This window comes from Phoenix dactylifera, chromosome 10 (genome assembly GCF_051530095.1).
Source record: "Phoenix dactylifera cultivar Ajwa chromosome 10, Ajwa_hap1_PhDact_Kaust_v1.1, whole genome shotgun sequence".
Taxonomy (NCBI): Eukaryota; Viridiplantae; Streptophyta; class Magnoliopsida; order Arecales; family Arecaceae; genus Phoenix; species Phoenix dactylifera.
This window is the reverse complement of record NC_143199.1, coordinates 5,662,836-5,669,584: the sequence shown is the minus strand read 5'-3', so window position 1 is coordinate 5,669,584 and position 6,749 is coordinate 5,662,836.

Sequence of the window (6,749 nt, the reverse complement as noted above, 5' to 3'; positions counted from 1 at the left end):
TCTTATCCATGGCATTATCTTCTATTGATCATAAACATAAGAATGTCTACTTGGTATATTTTTTAAATATATGCATTAAGAATACCAAGATTAAAGAGTCTAGTTTTGGCATATAAAATCAACTCATACTAGTATGGACTTAATCTCAAAAGACCTTGTCATTGGTTCACTTAGATTAATTTTTGCAAGGTCAAAGTTTGCTATGTATGTCATCTAGAAAAATAAACTAGAATCATTTCTAAATCTGAAAATATTGTTTCCACCTTTTAGCCTTTGAAAATTCTCCATAAGAACTTATTTAGATCTCTAGGATTGTGAACCTAGGAGATAAGCTCTCTAATTTTGTAATTATGGATGATTTCTCAAAGCTAATGTTGGTTTTTGGCACTTAAATTGAAATATTTTCTGCTTTGGTACAAACTTACAAAAGGTTTCAAATGAAAAAGGTTTGCAAACTGTGAAAATTCATGACACAGCTTTGAAAATCAATTTGTTGATAAGTTTTGTACAGAAAATGGTACTGAATACAATTGTGCTTGCACCAAGAACACAATTGCATATAGGGTTATAAAAACATAAAAATAGAACCCTTGGAAAATTTGTGTAATAACAATGCTTTGTGATAGTAACTTTTAATTAATGCTATCATCACAGCTTGTCATATTATAAGGTTTCTATTAGATCTATGTTTGAAGAAAACCCCTTGTGAACTCAAAAAAAAAGGAAAATCAAATGTTGCACACTTTCATGTTTTTCAATTGTGCATGTTATGCTCTCAACAATGAAAGATATGCCAAATCTGATAAAACAGTGTTTCTTTGGATATTACTCTCCAAGCAATGCATATAGAATATTCAATGAAAAGATACTAGTTGTAGAAATATCAATTCAAACTATTCTTATTAAAACTAGATCCTTTATTGAGAATATAGTTTATCATTTTGATTCTATGTAACAATCTGAATTTTGAAAGAAACAACTGTTTAAGATAATTTGATTAAAACTTAGCTAGCACGTCTTATTGATAATTATCTTAAGCAAATAGAATCTAAGCTAAATTGATTCTGAAAACAAAAAAAAAATTTTGATTTGATCTTGATGAATCTTCCTATTGCTTCACATGCTTGTCCTTGAACCATTTTACTTAATGAAGTTATCTCTTTAGTTCAAGTGACTTATGCTTGCTTATATTTAGGCAATCTCTTGAGTAAAGTGACTCAAATTCAATTATTGTCATATCTCATGTTGAGTCATCTAGTTAAGAAATATGTTGTATGAATATTTTTGTATCCTAGAGAACCTAATGAATTGCCTTCAAGAAAAGAAAAAGATTTTGCTAATGATACAGGATTTATGAGCAAGAAATTTCAACTTGAAGGACACCTCGATGAAAGATACAATAAACATTCCCTTGGAAACAAAAAAAAAAGGAGATTTTCTTCAGCCAAGGGTGTAAAGAATCTAAAAGGTATTTGGCTTGAAGAATGCTAAATGCACTGGTAATCTAAACTCTTCTCTTGTGAGTTAGTTGAGCAAAATCAATAGTCTGAAATTATATGGTAGCATGATTAAACCTTTAATTGCTGATCATCTTGATATCATGCTTCATTCTCATGCTAGTGATAATTGTTTCATGGTGTGATTAAATTGAAGTTTACTTTTTCCTATATAATGCATAACCATGAAATACACAAGTTTATGCCTCAAATCTCTAATTCAAAATAACTTGTGATAAGCTATGAATCATTGGGCATAATGAAAATGCTGTTTGCATGATATACATTTATATGCAGCATATTAGATTAATTCTTTATTCTGCTCTTTCATGTAAATTACTTGAGAATAACAAAAAGAGGGAGAGATAAAGAAAAGAAAATGAACAATTATTCAAGAAAAGTAAAATCTAAGTAAAGGCAAATACTCCAATCTTCAGGAAAAGCAAAACAAGCATAATATATTTGGCACATTTGTGAGACTAATATGAACATTCCTTTGGAAGAGATAAAATCCGTAATTAATTACAGGAAAAGTTTGAAGTGAACATTTTAACCCTTCTATATTGCTCATCATAGGGATGGTGTCAATGGGGAGGCTAGTGGTAGTACCCGACACTATTTGACCCAACTATTCGGTGTAGGGCATATTAGGAACGGCACAAGAGGGAGGCTAGTGGTAGTACCTCGTGCCCCTTCCAACTCCACCGGATAGGGAGCAAATAGAGTATAGAGCATAGAAAAGTAAAACCAAAAGAAATAAAGATTAGAATGTTCACTAAGTAGTTAAAGGAAGAAATTCAAAAATGAGGAAATGAATGACAAGATAAATGAAAGTATATAAAAAAAAAAAGCTTGTGAAAAGCCAAATGAAGTTTCGATCACTTGAAAACACACCTTTAGGATAAAATCAGTGTAGAATTATATATAAATAGGGAGAGTTTATTTGAAAAGAATAAATTTTAATCCTTGACATGCTTGCTCTTAATGTTTTAATACATGATGTTATGACTTAATGCATATTATGTTTTGCATGTGACATGATGTTATGAATTATGTGTTTTCAATATTCAAATAACAAAGATCTTTCCTAAATATAACTTGTAATGCTTCATGCCTATAAAATTTGATTGAAACATGTTATTACCAACAACAACATCATTTTGTTTTAATGAATATATTTTGAAAAATAAAAGAAAAGAATAATTTGAATTTGCAAATTAGGCAAAATGAATTGATTCTGATTTATCTTTTAACTTGCCTAACATTAGTACATAATGTCCTCCAATTTGTACCAAAATTCAATATGAATTACAAAGATTCTGGATGTGCTCTAATGTTTTTGAAATATGTGTTTTCAATCTTAATAGTTTAAGATGAGCAACAATGTAGAAGATGCATATATCAAATTATAATCCTGAAAGCTTCCTTGAAAATTTTTATAAAATTCAGAATCTGATTTTGTATAAAAGCTTAAACTTAATTTAAAAATGCTTCTATCATTGCATTTTTGTAACTTTCATTATATGCTTCAAAGATTGCATCATGCTGGAGAATAATTTACTATGATTCTTACATAAAAACTACAGCTTAAGAAAAATAGAATTAATTTTGATACCTTGGTTGTTTGCTCCGATACGCATCTGAAACATATCATTTTTTATCTTATAAGTGTACTGAAATTAGTCTAAATGATGTGTTTTTCAATGATCTTGATTGCAAACAAATGGTTCTAAACATATGATGTTATTTTGATATTAAAAAGATTTATGGTGCTTCATATATACATTGCTGAAAAACTATGACTAAGAAATTAATATGTTGAATATACACTCCTGCATAATTAAATGCTTCTATCATTAAAAAAAAAAGAAGCTATTTTTAAGAAGAGAGTTAATGATCCTAAAGCTTAAAATATTTCAACTCACTTCAATAATTCTTATAGGAAAGAATATGTAATTACTTTTGAAAGAAATTTGAGCTTCAAAAGAATTATTTTTTGATTAATATTTCCATACATATTCAAAAAAAAAGAAACAAGAGGAAATATAATTTATTCTTGAAAGATTAAAAAGAGTGATTGCTATAAATTTTGAAAAATTCTGGATCACTCTACATTCTTGATATTATAGAAGAACAAAAAAAAAAGGAGTTTGAAAGAAAAATACATCTTTTGAGGGGGAGCTTTAAATACTCAATCTCTTTATTGAAAATTATCTTCAAACTCTAAACTCTCAAATGGAATGATTAATTAAGAGGGAGAAAGAAAATTTCAGAGGAAGAGATCATATAGAACTTAATCGTATAAATTCGCATCTAAAGATGAGACAAAGAATACTAAATGTAAAGTGGTATTAAACTTTGTGCTTCATTGAATATCTTTTGAAAGTTGGATTTCCATCTATATTCATCGGTAAATCATTTATTTCTGAAAATTAATGGAAAAGGATTCCATCTGTCTTAGTATCGAAAATTTATCTGAATCTACTTATGAGTTCTTATTGGCTTGCACTTTAGTGTTTCAATCCTGAGCCAATTCATTTTAATTGATTTTGATGCTATGATCTTTAAAGAAGTAAAAGAAAGTCTTTAAGAGAGCTTTAAAAGAACTTTCAAAGCCCTGAATTTCATGTATCCTACATTGCATAAATTCATGTTTTGGTATCTATGCCCCAATACTTTTATATCATGAAAGAACCTTGAAGTCATTAAGAATTAACGATTCAACACAATTTTATATTTTTCGAGTATATAAGTTTTGATCTTTATCTGCTCTTATACTATACTCTGAAAATTAATTAAATTGCTCTCATTTTGCTATATACTTAATATATTTAAAAAAAAATGTTGGATTTTCATTCGTGCCTTCCTTGAATATTATTCTTGATACTCTTTGAAATAACTTGAAAAAGATTTTATCTACACTTGAGTTGAAAACTATCTTTGGAATCTACATTTAGAGATCTCTTCTGGCTCACATCTTAAATGTCTCATTTTTAAAGCCAAACTTTTCATCCTTGATTTTGATGTGATCCAATCATAATTTTAAAACTGTCTTAATTGGCTCTGATCTATACTCATTATCTTACCCTGACATTATTGCCTTGAGTTACGTGATTCATATGCTTGCAATAATTTGACATCCATTGAATGAAATATTGCCTTGTGCTTTATGTTCATAATGCTTTATGTTTTGAATTGAATATAAATCAGCTTTGATTGAAATATGTTGAATATGTTAAAACTGATTAACTCTAAAGCATTATCATGAAGTATGTTCTTAAAGTATCTCCCAAACTTTGTATTTGTTTTGACTTATATTTGCTCTTTGTGGTAGTTTGTATTTCTTCTCTAAAACATAGTGCTTTTGGCATAAACAATGTTTCTCTTGAGTCATGATCTTTGTGATTGTCATAACAATACTATCCATTGCCATTCATTCTTTTTGATGATGACAGAAAGGGGGAGAAAGTATAAGAGAGAAACTAGAAGCAAATTCTATAGGAAAGATAATTCTATAAACAAAGACCGTATAAGGAAGAAAATATAAAAGGTATATATTGTATACTTACGGGGGAGACATGTATTATACACTAAATGGGGAGACATTTAACAAAGATAAAATCTGAATCTGGCACATAATCATAGAGATTTTTCTTGCCTCGATACATGACTTGAAACTCTTGATTTGACACAAACTTTTGAAAATTTTGTCTTAATGAAATACAAGAGTAAGGGGGAGCAAAGCTAAAAATCATTTGGCATCCATTTGGATAGGATAGGGGGAGCTCTTAGTTAATTTATACAAACTCTAAATAAGACTATTTTGAAACTCTTGAACCAAAAGTACTTTTTCATATGAATACCAATTTGCTTACTCTCAATATTTTGTAATCATCAAAAAGGGAGAGATTGAGGATGATAATGTTATTTTGATGATTAACACAACTATTGAGGCTATATCAAATTAGAAATGCAAATTAACTTGATACATCATTTATAAGTCTGTTACTCTCAGTACAATTCGTATAATAGGATAAAGATGCATTTCATTGTTTATATAGATGGATCTAACCTTGAGTTGCAGCAAAGTGTGGATTGAGTCGACCCAAAGGATGATTGGGTCAACTCCGGCACATCAAGAAAGCATTTGGCACACTTCTGCAAAAATGGCACAGATGAACAGTGAGTTGGGTCGACCCAAAGGCAAGACAGAACAGAAGACAGAAAAGGTTCTCTGGAAACCCTGTTAGGGTCGACCCAAGAAGAAGTTGAGTCGACCCAACTGAACCTTGAGTCGACCTAAAGAAAGGTTGGGTCGACCCAAGTGAAGGAAGGCTGAATTGCAAGTTTCTGTGTTTCTGAGAGGGTCGACCCAAGGAATGTTTGAGTCGACCCAAGTGAAAGTTGGGTCGACCCAAGGACAGGTTGAGCCGACCCAAACACGGGCAGAAGCATAACGGCTAGTTGTGCATAAGTGCTTTTTGGACTCCCAACGGCTATAAACGGCTAGTTTCTTCAATCCAACGGTCAGGAAGGACTATTTGGAGGTTGGAGAAGTATTTAAGAGGGAGTATTCATCAGAGGAAGCAAGCCTTGGAAAATACATCAAGTGCATTCAAGAGAAAACCCTAGCAAGGCAAGCTTCATTCAATTGCTTCATTCAAAGAGCCAAAAGAAAGTGGTTGAGCAGATTCCAAGAGGCATTAAAAGCTCCACCAACCCTTGAAGAGTGAAGCAATCGTGACAAAGAAGAGAAGAGCCTTATTAAAGGGATAACTATATTCTAAACTCTTCTTTGTATCTCATAATTGTTTTATTTGCTCATTTAGGAGCTTTAGTTCCTTGTTATTTATTCTTGTTGTAAGGTTTGTTGGTAAGCCCGTAAAACCAACATTGTAGGTTGTTGGTAAGCCCGTAAAACCAACGTAGGTTGTTGGTAAGCCCGTAAAACCAACATAGGTTGTTGGTAAGCCCGTAAAACCAACGTAGGTTGTTGGTAAGCCCGTAAAACCAACATAGGTTGTTGGTAAGCCCGTAAAACCAACGTAGGTTGTTGGTGAACCCGTAAAACCAATTGTGAAGGTTCGTTGGTGAGCCCGTAAAACCAACATAGGTTTTTGGTGATCCCGGAAAACTAAAGTGTAAAGGTTTTGGATTGTCAGCCCGAAAAACAATCCTACTGTAATCCAAGGGGTTATAGTAAAATTTCCAAGGGGACGCTTGGGGAGTGGACGTAGGTGCCTTGGGGTGCAC